This window comes from Ornithodoros turicata, chromosome 1 (assembly GCF_037126465.1).
Source record: "Ornithodoros turicata isolate Travis chromosome 1, ASM3712646v1, whole genome shotgun sequence".
NCBI classification, from domain to species: domain Eukaryota; kingdom Metazoa; phylum Arthropoda; class Arachnida; order Ixodida; family Argasidae; genus Ornithodoros; species Ornithodoros turicata.
Genome location: NC_088201.1, coordinates 110114115 through 110126502, shown reverse-complemented (window position 1 = coordinate 110126502; position 12388 = coordinate 110114115). Strand labels below are relative to the sequence as shown.

Below are 12388 nucleotides of genomic sequence, written 5' to 3'. Positions count from 1 at the left end.
CAATCCGGCATGACCAAAGTGATATTTTCTAATTTCTGTACGCTTTTATTCTGCCTAAAATAAAGTTTTCATAGCTGGTGTCGACATTTTTCCTGCTTATTTTTCCTGCGTAAAACAATATTTTATTGCCTAAGCGTTGTGTGGGCTCTACTCATCATGGTTACATGTTCGTCATACAAAAAATATCTTACGAGGCAGCTTGGCAGTAGCGCCGGTACATATTTCCTCTCGGTACACTCTAAATCAGGTAACGCATATGTAACGGTTAAGTACCGCTTGGCCAGGAGGTACATTTTTTTTAAAATACCTCTACCTCTTAAAAAATATGTACCTCTTAAAAAATATGTACCTCTTAAAATTAAGAAGTACATGCACCCTCACATGCTGTACATGTAACGGATAGCGCACAGCGATTTAGGCCTACCTGTCGGGGTGGTTCCCCTCCTCCACGATATATTAACAGCCCCCAGGCAGCTACGCTGCACGATAAATATAACAAACAAATACCTTTATTCGAAAATTATATCCACTTCAGGGGTGATGCTTGTCGATCGCGAGCGTGCATTGTCATGATGCACAAACGCCGAACACACGGGGCACAACGTATATGGATGAACGATGATCACTGCATCTCTCTTTCACCATTGCAGCTGCTCTGTGGTCACGCTTCTCTATCTTTTCCACATCTTTGGATTGCTGTTCTTCCCCAACTTCCGTTTCTTCCGCAGAATGTAACACAAACCACAGTAGACGATTGACTCACCCATTTACGACATCGCCTGGACGTAACCTAGGAGAAAATACAATGTAAAAAAAAATCCGACAACCGAAACAGCTTGCCTGAAAAACATGCCTACTTGCTTGTGTAATCCAGCTGTAAAGTGCAATCTAGGCTCCTCTAATTCACGCATCAACGTTCGTGCATGAAGCACAAAGTTCGTTGTCTCCGTCCCTCAGTCGTGGTGTCCAGCCTGCCGGTGATCAGGACCACTGGGAATCAGAGCGAAGATGAACGAAAATGCGTCGTGCAGACGAATAATTACTTCAGATATATAATACGCACATTAAATGACTCCAATCTTGAAAGCGTCGAACGAATTTCTTCGAAGACCGAGCAGACTCGTCCTTGCTCCCCGACGTTTCAAAACAAACTGATTTGCAGCCATTCCAAGAAACGCATTCTTCCCGAACGTGCGATCCCTCGCGGTCACGGGTTCTAGTTATTGCACTTCTTTGACAGAATGATAGTGCTCATCGATTACGGCACTGCTGCATAAGGGAATTTATTGACTGGTATTCGGAATCACAGGAAATATTTTTGCAGCGCATAGATATCGTGAGAAGGCGTTCGTACTCATGCGCCGGAAACACGCGGTACACATGAGGTACAGCTGCTATAGATCGCGCTTAAAAGGTACCTAGCCGGTACGGATGGGTCTCGGAGCCCTTGTACCGTTTGAATTTCGCAGTGGTCGCGAACTGTACCTGCTGGTTGAGGACTGTACCTCATGTTTACCGCTTGGCCCAGGTGCGGGTCCTCTTTCATGCGGTACATATCGGGTGCCGGATTTAGAGTGTAGCGGTACCGCGCTACGTTTCGGAATGCGTAGCGGCGTTTCAGAGGAGTAGCGAATAGCAGTGTAACGAAAGGAGGAGACAACCGACCCGATGAAGCTCAAACGTTTTACTACTAAGAACAAGCAAAAACCGAATCCCAGGTCGCGCCACCGGCGCGCGCCATCAGCCCCTTCTTCCTCTTTTCTCAACATATTCCCCGGCCGGCGTTGTGATGATGCGCCGCCGGTAACGCCACCTGTCCCACCATACTTCGCTCCGTGATGCCACCTGTCGGACCTGTCGACAGGGGACTGCCCGCAGGAAGTCCGCCAGCGTCTTCATGAACACTCTCGCAGAAGTGCAACTGGCCTCAGAGTCGTGGAAAGACGTCGCTCGGCCCAGGTTTCCTAAACGTCCAGTACGCCCCACTCGGAGGACGCACGCGTCAAGGCTGTGAAGCGGGTCGTCACTGACTCCGTAATGGAAATCCTTGATGTCGAATCCGCGGACTATTCCTGCAGCTTCGACTGCGAGGCGGCATGCCCGGGATAAAGAAGGCCTTGTCTTGCGGATAGATCCGTAGCCGTAGTCGTTGGCCACATTCGCAAACCGAATTGCCGGCTCAGGATCCTCAGCCACGGGCACTCGAACTTCGCGATCCGATGGGGACCTAAGGTTAGGGTCGTCCTGCGAGCTCTGCGGGTTCGGCAGTGCAAAGGCAGACATTTCCACGTGCCTTGTCTGGGCTCACGTCATGAAGAGTCTGCTAGCCAGCGCAGTCCTGATGTCAGATTTCTGAGAAGCTGTTCTTACTGTATACCTCGCGCGACGCAGGCCGCCCCCCTTGAGGACGTCGCGCAGTGCTATCTGACCTAAAGGCGCGCAAGGCACACGGAGTTCTGGATCGCTGTCTTCAACGAGAATAGTGTCGTACTTGTCAATGCGCATGCTGGGAGAGATGCTTCTAGGGATGGGCGAGCCCTCGCCCGTTGACACGGCAGGAGAAATATATGGGGTCTCCACGGGCTTTGGATTAGGTCCCGCTCCTGGTATGGGTTCAGTAGGGAAATCTCTTGTCTCGTCGGTTGAGGACGCTGAACGCTGATCGCTGATGACGATGAGTGGATCGCCACTGAACGATATTTCGTTCAGTAGCGAAGTCTCGTATCGTTCTTGCTGACGTTTGGAGCAGTACCTTGCAGTGTCGGAATCTTCTCTGGCATTCCCTCCAGAATCTCTGTCGTCCGACCTGCCTTCTGCCTCAGAGGAAGCAATAGAGCTGTTCCGACTGTCTTCGTGTATACCACCGCAATCGCCGAGGGAAACGAGGCGAGGAGGAAGTGCGATATCTGTGATATCTCTTTTCGGGACATTATCTGTCATGAAAGTTGAAGGCCATGTGTTGTTTTGCTTCTTGAGTGATCACATGTGTTGGGGGGCGTATCGCGTTTGTCTCTATTAAAGCAAGCACTCTCGTGCGCCCGGTTGCTTTTTAGGCGGCAGTGCTAGCCGCGTACAATGTAACTATCTTCTCATGCAAGTGCATCCAATAAAGCTTCGCTCTGTTCAACTAGACGTCATCCTCTCATGAAACACCACATAATGGCGACGAGAATGGGATTCAAAGACTGGTGCCCCCATGACGTCTGAAGACCAGAAGTCCTCCGGAATATCATCAGTTGCGTCTATGTCTACAAGCAGCGCTCACAGCGCCATGGTGCTAATAGGGCAAGTAGGGCCTTTCGACGAATCTATTTCTCATTGGCCGTCATATGAAGAGCGGTTAAAGTAATTTCTTCGTGTCAACCGCATCCCCGACAATGACCATGTTGACGCCTTTTTGAGCATTGTGGGAGGAAAAACGTTCGAGTTGTTGAAGAACCTGTGTTCGCTGGAATTGCCCGCATCCAAGACTCTGGACGAGTTGTTAAAAGTGCTTAGAGACCATTTGTCTCAGAGACGCTCCGTTATTGCTGAACGTGCAAAATTTCATAACCCGTCACAGCAAGAGAATGAGACGATGGCCGAATTTGTTGCGGAGCTAAAACACCTGGCAGAACACTGCAATTTTGGGAGTGTGTTAGACGAAATGCTTCGGGACCGATTTGTGGCAGGACTTCTAAGAGTAGATATTCAGAAATCTTTGTTCACGGAAGACGATTCTTTAAGCTTTAAGAAAGCGGTAGAGAGAGCATTTTCTCTGGAACGTGCAACGAGAAATGCTGCCGAATGCCACGTTAGAAAGCCAAATTCGTTTGAGTCAGGACTACAGAAATTCAGCACGCAAAAAGATGCCAGTGTGAAGAAGAGTACATGCCATGGCTGTGGTTCTGAAAGGCATGCAGCCCACCAATGTTTGTTCAAAAACGCAACATGCTTCAAGTGTCGAAAAATTGGGCATATAGCGGCTGCCTGTGGTAGTGTAAAACGTCAAAATAATCAGCATAAGCGTACAAGTCGAAACACGCTTAAGAAGTTGTCGCCTAATCCGGGGACCACGCAAAGTGTATTGAAGTCTTCAAACTGCATGAAAGGTCCAGAACCTATTACGTTTGACATGGAAATCGAACGAGTGCCTTTGCGTATGGAGTTGGACACGAGAGCTGCTGTCTCTGTTATCTCATGGAAAGACTTCAAGCAAAAGTTTCCAAGTTTAAACTTACTTCAAACGTCGTTGCAACTGAAAACGTACACCGGAGAGTGATTCCTTGCGGTTCAGTTAACGTCCGTGTTAAGGCCCGTTCCGACATACAGCGCTTTGCTCCACAGCGCTGCACCACAGCACTGCGAAACAGCGCTGTATTTCCACTGTGGGGTTCGCACTTGCAGCGCTTGTCCCAGCGCTGTACTTGGTTATCTCACGTGATCGTACGTGATCGTACCGTCACGTGAACGCGGCGCCGCGTTCTCATTGGTTCAGGGAGCCTATCGCTGGGAGACAGCGATGGGAAAGTTCACCGAAGCCCAAGTTCGCCAAGCGCTGTTTTCCATTGAGTCGCAGCCGGAAGAGGAGAGAAAAACAGCGCTGGTTTCCAGTGCTCTGGAGCAAAGCGCTGTATGTCGGAACGAGCCTTTAATCACAAGGACTTTCAAGGTGTCCTTCCATTGCACGTGCTACCCCAAGCGGGACCACCGTTAATCGGCAGAGAGTGGTTACGGCAAGTTCGTCTTGATTGGCAAAGTTTATATCAAGTGAAAGTAGCTGAAAACAGAGGCGTGACGCACCTTCTGCAAAAATTCAGCCATATCTTTTCCGATGATGTGGGAATGATAACGAATGACTGTGCTACACTCATTTTGAAGCCAGATGCGACCGCACGTTTTGTGAAAGCAAGAAGTCTCCCGCTATCCTTAAAACCAGCCGTTGAGAGGGAAATAGAACGATTGATAAAGAATGAGGTTTGGACTCCAGTACAGACAAGCGAATACGCGACACCGATCGTACCCGTCGTGAAGAAAGACGGAGGCATACGTCTCTGTGGAGACTATAAGGTTATACTAAATCCTCAACTGGTAGCAGAGAACTACCCGCTGCCTCGAATAAATTAAATGCTTGCTGCGTTAGCCGGTGGAAGGTACTACTCAAAAATCGACCTCAGTAGGGCTTATTACCAAGTTGTGATGAGTGAACAATCTAAACGTCTTCTTACTGTGAACACACACAAAGGTTTATTCGCGGTCAACCGTCTGCCCTTCGGTGTGGTGTCTGCACCATCGCTTTTTCAGCGAATTATGGACAACATGCTAAAGGGATTGAACGACGTCGTCTGCTATTTAGATGATATATTGGTCATGGGAAGAACGCAAGAGGAGCATTCGAAAAACCTGGAACAAGTACTTCAGCGTTTGAGCGACAGAGGGGTTCGAATAAGCAAAAGCATGTGCGAATTCGTGAAATCAGAACTGTGCTCTTTGAGTCACATCATTGGCGCGAACGGTGTTTCGACATTCCCGGAAAAGATACAAGCAATTGTAGACGGTCCAGTGGCAGAAAATCGCAAGCAACTTCGTTCGTTCTTAGGGATGGTAACTTTCTACGCAAAGTTCATCCAGGGACTATCAACCATTGATTCTCCTCTGAATCATCTGTTGAGCGAAAAGATTCAGTGGCATTGGACTAGTGACTGTGACCATGCGTTTCAAACTCTAAAACAATCTCTTGTTTCTGCTCCAGTGCTTCATCACTACGACCAAAATCTCCCACTGCAAGTCTCGGCAGACTCTTCACAGTATGGAACTGGCGCCGTACTGTCCCACGTGATGCCAGATGGAGAAACAAGACCTGTCGCATTCGCATCCAGAACGCTGTCTAAGAGTGAGAAAAATTACAGCCAAATAGAGCGGGAAGCGCTCGCTCTTATCTTTGCTGTCCGCATTTCACAGTTACCTTTTTGGCCGTCATTTTTTTTACTCACGAACCACAATCCCCTGGAAACAATTTTCGGCGCAAAAACCGCAATTCCTGCGATAGCAGCAGCCCGCCTGCAGCGCTGGGCTATCACTTTGTCTGCTTATCACTTCACCCTTCGATATCGTGCAGGAAAATACAACGCAGAAGCTGACTGTTTATCACGACTTCCGAGCAAGACTTTGACAACACCGATGACGACGACATCGACGAACTGTATACTTTACGATTAGAGACATTTCCTGTTGTAAGCTCGCAGATACCACGTCAGACAGCTCGTGATAAGGTATTGCGTCTCATTCTACGTTACGTCAAAACAACGTGGCCGCATCGGACTCAGGACGATAGCCTCAAACCGTACTTCGCAAGAAAAGCGGAGATAACGCATTTTAAAGCCTGTCTTCTCTGGGGCACGCGTGTCATTATCCCAGCTGCGCTGACGAATGAAGTTCTGCGGGAATTCCGTAATGGCCATCCTGGTGTGGTCAGAATGAAAGAAGTCGCTCGCAGTTATGCTTAGTGGCCGACAGTGGACTCCGACATTGAACGTCAAGTTCGTACTTGTCACCCATGCCAGCAACAACGAAGCACCAGCTACCCAGCACCGCTGCATCCCTGGGCCTGGCCCACAAAACCTTGGAGTCGCCTTCATTTCGATTTTCTTGGACCTTTTCAACACTCATTCTACCTTGTGGTAGTGGACGCCCATTCAAAATGGCCAGAGGTTTTCAAGATGACGACAGCTGAAGCAACGGTGACGAAGTTGAGAGAAATGTTTGGACGTTTTGGTTTGCCCGACACCATAGTTAGAGATAACGGTACACAATTTTGTGCTAAGGAATTCCAGCATTTTCTCAACGAAAATGGCATCAGGCATGTGAAGTGTTTTCCGTATCACCCATCTGGAAACTGTCTAGCAGAGCGTTTTGTGCGCACAGTAAAAGAAGCCTTGCGGAAGGACATGCAAAAACCTCCGGATGTTCGCCTAGCAAATTTCTTATTAAGCTATCGAAATACTCCGCATGCAACGACACAGCAATCTCCAGCGCAGCTTTTCCTTGGAAGAAATCTGAAAACTCGGCTAGACTTGCTCAGACCTGACTCTTGTGAGGTGATAGTGCGTCGTAAACAATTTAGGCAAATTTTGAATGCTCGCGGGAACGAACGTGCCTTCTTGCCTGGTGACCGTGTGTATGTAAATAATTTCAGGTCGGGACCCAAGTGGCTGTCTGCACAGATTCTCGACAAAGTGGGATCGCGGTAACCTACCGTCTACAGGTATCAACACCTGGTGGGTCATTCGTGTGGAAAAGGCATGTCGACCACCTGCGAAGAGACGGCTCAACGGAACCATTTGATGCAGAGCCCGAATTCATCATCCCGAAGCTCTATCCAGCTGTTGTATCGTACCCTGCTTCGGAGGTACCGCCCGTTCCAGCATCGCCAAGTGCAGCATCCGTTCCTCAGGAGGTCTTTCCAAACGAGACTCAAGTCACAAATGACGAAGCCACCGAAATGGACAATACAGAAACAGCCTCAAGGGTCTCTATGGAGCGGCGCTACCCTCAGCGCATCAGAAGACCTCCTGATCGTTACAGCTGTGCTTAACAAACTGAACTAATTATAACTGTGCCTCTCTTTTGTGAAACTTTGTTAAAAGTAAAAGTCATTGCTTTTTTTGCTTGGGGGAAGAGATGTGATATCTGTTTTCGGCACATTATCTGTCATGAAAGTTGAAGGCCATGTGTTGTTTTGCTTCTTGAGTGATCACATGTGTTGGGGGGCGTATCGCGTTTGTCTCTATTAAAGGAAGCACTCTCGTGCGCCCGGTTGCTTTTTAGGCGGCAGTGCTAGCCGCGTACAATGTGACTGTCTTCTCATGCAAGTGCATCCAATAAAGCTTGGCTCTGTGCAACTAGACGTCATCCTCTCATGAAGCACCACAGCAAGCTTCTGTGCCACGAAACGCCGAGCCTTCAAAACAGCAAGGAGGATGTTGTCCTGCTACTCCGAGGCCTCCAGGAACTCCTGTTCAAAGCCCTCGTCATCGATTGCCTCCTGAATGGCGACGTCCAGGTCCTTGAGCGTCTTGGATCCTTCTTCTAGTTGAAAAATTACGTTCACAATGGAAGCACGTACTGCATCACCGGTGGCCCGTAGCGCATCTGACTTGGTGATGAGATGGATGATCTCCGAGCGTAGGATACCACGAGTCTGCCGAAGACACTCCATCGACCACAGATGATGGCGGCCAGACGACGAGGGCTCGGTTGTTTCTCCGAAAAATGACGAGAGCGGGTGGTTCCCGGAGCAACGAAAAGGGAAACCAGGTGAACGCCTGAAGGAGAATAGGTCGTGCTTCCGACTATCGAGAGCGGGTTAGTCCCGGGTTTCGGCACCAAATAATGTAACAAAAAGAGGAGACCACCGACCCGATGAAGCTCAAACGTTTTACTACTAACAACAAGCAAAAACCGAATCCCAGGTCGCGCCACCGGCGCGCGCTAGCAGACCCTTCTTCCTCTTTTCTCAACATATTCCCCGGCCGGCGTTGTGATGATGCGCCGCCGGTAACGCCACCGGTCCCACCATACTTCGCTTCGTGCTGCCACCTGTCGACAGGGGACTGCCCGCTATCAGCTGCTGCTATCAGCCCCTTCTTCCTCTTTTCTCAACAGCAGTACTCCGCTACCTAACTGCCCACCGAAGGGCAGGACGCAGACAAGCTGGTGCATAACCCGGTTCCTTCCGTTCGATTAGAAAACAATGAAGCAAAAAATAGAAAAATAAAGGAACAAGACGAAGAAGCGTGTGTTTGGGAGACAGAAGAGAACTAGCTCGTAGCCTTTTTTTGTGTTCACATTTATTGCCTAGCAGTGACAACTCTTTTGTAGGAGCCTGCTTGTTGCCCCTAACAGCTTTATCTAAACGCAGGATGTCAGTGACACTGCAGTAACCGAATATGATTCAGCATGCGCAGCGAGGTGCGCCATTGCTATTATTCAAAAGTATTGCGATAATTAGGTTCATTACGATAATTATGTTGATGATACCGATTACACCTTTATATTCCCTTGAGACCATGGCTGCTTGCGTACCGAAGATAGTGCTGCACGAAATTCTACAGTCGTTCATTGTACCGCTAGATTTGGTCCACAGGCACACTACACGCACGTATTGCTCTCTAGGCGCAAAAATAGGGTTCTACGATTTTTAGTTCGTCCACAACAACAATTATAATCCAAGGCCAATACGTTGGCCGAGGAAACGTTGCGAGAATGCGAGAAAGACAAACAAGGAAGCACACAAGAGACACGTTTCGCGTTATGCGTCGCCTTATGCGTTCCCCCACGATTTTCTTTTACAATTAGACAGGTGGTACAACAACTGAAGGAATGTGAACGGGCGTGCTTTCCCATTATTTGTCTCGCTCATCTGTCCTCCTCTGGTCGTGTGCCATGCTAACCCGATTGCAGCAGGACAGTGGTCGGAAATCTCGTGCAAGTTGGTCTATTTCCTGCTCTTGCATAACGTATTCCAAGTGTTAGAAGACTTTTGTGGGAGAAGAATGTAGTTTGCTGATAAGCACGGTAACTTTTCATGAGACCTCAGGGCTTTGGAGAAGGTAAAAAAAAGAAGACGAGAACATAGGCTGAGACTAAAGTAATGTGCGGGTCAAATTTCAGGTATGTTAGTACGGGCATTGTGATATTGCTATGAACATGCCCATGCTGAGTTCATCGTACTGCGGAAGCGGCCGTTCGCTTGGCGAGGGCAAAACAACGAAATGAGGCAGTGAGGCAACTGTAGCAAAGATAGAGAAAGAGGAGATGGAACACAGCCATTAGAAATTGCTAAATGCATATATTGTTTATGATAACATCAGGGTTGAGCTGAACCACATCACATCGTACGCATGTCTCTTGGACAGCCGCAAGTGAAAGGTGGCACCACTGTGGTAATCTGAAAAAGGCAAAATGCACAAAAACTTGGCAATGCTCTCATGGGCACAAATGAAATATCGAAGTGGGGTACACAGCAGAAGATACCTGTTTCAAACGTAGAAAACACTGTCCATTCTTACCCTTTTACTCCGGTGCTGTACCTCAGACTATATTTTAAAAAAAATCATCGGGGGAGAGTCGTAATACAGGTGCTTCTCAGTCTTGCCCCCAGAGTCAAGGCAATGATACTAGACTAAGACCACTGATGTCTGAGATCATACAAGGGGGGCAAAGACCACAGCTTGGATTGCCTGCGGGGAAGAACAAATAAATAAGTGCAAGCGCACTGCACCAGTACAAAGTTACAACCACTTGGTTACAGCTTACAGGTTCTCTCTCGCCAGCCGCCGACGCAGCCTGCGGACCGATTTCCGACCGCAACTCCGCGGTTTCCGGTGATTCTTCCACGGCCGTGTCATTGCCGCGCGTTTCCAGTTTGTGCGAAGCGGCAACAGCAACGATACTGTGAACGTGCAGCCTACCGCAATATCAACAGTTCAAATCAGAACACGACAGTCAGCACCAGTCAACACGGCGTGGATGAATCCCTAGTGAAAAGACCCCTCAGGTCTAATGTGTTATGGGTCTGAGAGGTCCTCTCAGGCTGCTGGACCTCTCAGGCTGACCTCTCAGACTGAGAGAACCTTTCAGATTGACAGGACCTCTCAGGACCTCTAAGAAGCTAATGCCCAGATCTAACATCGGAACATCAATGTTAAATTTCGCCGTCTACGCTGCACCTGTCGTCGGAGCGGTACAATCATACAGTGCTATGATACACCAGAGATAGATAGAGACAAGTACATGTCACAAAACTCCACGTATATTGAGTTCCTTCGATTGTACAGATACACTCAAGGCATGCACACTGCTATCAGATTATCTAACAGTTATTTCAAATATTTTGCAGTATTGTGAATATCTAATATTTGTTTAAGGATCGCTCGCAAGAAACTACACGAAACGGTAAATAGCAGCAACAGAAACTAGATTTAGCACTTACATGTCTACGAAAGCATACAGTCATCATCAACGTATTCCACAAAGCGTGAACTCATGAGATACATATTCGCAATGTCCGTACAGCGGCGATGGAAAATATTCTTGAGGAACTCTGCTTCTCGGTGATCAAGTTCGTCTGTTTTACGTATACTTGGGGACTCGCGATGCACCGTCTAGTTTCCCTTGCTTGCGTAAGACGCCAACTAACTGTCGAGATTGGGTTCTCACCACCTTGGGTTCTCACCATCTGTCGCTTCGCACGAGATTCATCTGTAAGAAATACAATTTCAAAATGTCAGTGTAAGTCAGTATGTAGGCACCGAAATATATAACATACCGTTTGGCACAAAGCTCCGTTGGTAACCTAACGTGGTTGGTAATCTTCCTGTCTGCGCTCATAATGCGTGTCTGCGAACAGTGGTAAAAGCGTAAAGTGAACAGGAATGCCTGTCACTCATAAAGCATATTTGACACATCTTCTACATACCTCAAAAACAGTTAGAATTCCGAAGACAAAACGTAAATTACTTGAGATCCACGGCCGACGTCCTCACATTTCAACGTTTCAAAACAGACTGATTCAACCGCTGGCGACTGGCCGAAACGCTTCCACTTACGTGCAGTGCAATAATGCACGGATTGCAAGAACAATAGCTTAAAGGGGGAACGGCAATACAAGGTTATCACGGCACGTGTTCCTTGGAGAAATAATGCACAAACATGTGAAATCTTGCGAACTATTTTCCAAAGCGGACGACGTAGCATGTCCCGCGGCGCGGAAAACATGTAGCAACTTGCTGTGGGAGGTGTTGCACGACGCACTGTCGCAAAGCTGTCTGAGAGGTCCCCCCAAACCCCTCAGGGCTACATGAATGATTCAACAAAGTCTTCCAGATTTTCTCTAACAGGTCCTCTCGACCCCTCTGTACTGCTTGAAAGGTCCTACCAGACCTTTCAAGATTTCTTGAAAGGTCCTCTCAGACCCTTCAGAAGTGCTAAAGGGTACTACCAGACCTTTCAAGATTTCTTGAAAGGCCCTCTCAGACCTCTCAGGAAATTTTGAGAGGTCTCTTAGACACATTTTGATAGGGATGCGTCCGCCGCAGCACACCAGTACGCAACCAACGTGACGTAACGAACAGAAGTGACGCAAGCGCCACCTTCCGCAAAATACTGGAGTTGATCACACGGTAGTTACATGCTCCGCCACGATGTGGCCACTGGAAATCTTGTATAGTTTCGTCTTCGTATAGTTTGGTCTGAATATTTTGGAATGGCTTCGAAACGTAATAACCTGCACTGTGGTCTTCCAATCACGCTGAAATTTTCAGAAATTGTTTTCTGCATAATTGCCCATCCACTCCCACTTTTAGGCTTGTGTGGCGACATTAGAACACCTCGAAACAACAGGCCAAAG

General features: G+C 48.1%; 1 long non-coding RNA gene across 1 annotated transcript; it reads right to left on the bottom strand.

Annotated features, from left to right (window-relative positions):
* Positions 1–549: 549 nt before the first annotated feature.
* On the bottom strand, positions 550–1136 carry LOC135367760 (uncharacterized). The gene is made up of 3 exons (XR_010414512.1): positions 1064–1136; positions 858–990; positions 550–790 (listed from the first exon to the last, which is right to left on the bottom strand). It is a non-coding gene; the product is annotated as an uncharacterized LOC135367760 (long non-coding RNA).
* Between the last annotated feature and the right edge of the window lie 11252 nt (positions 1137–12388).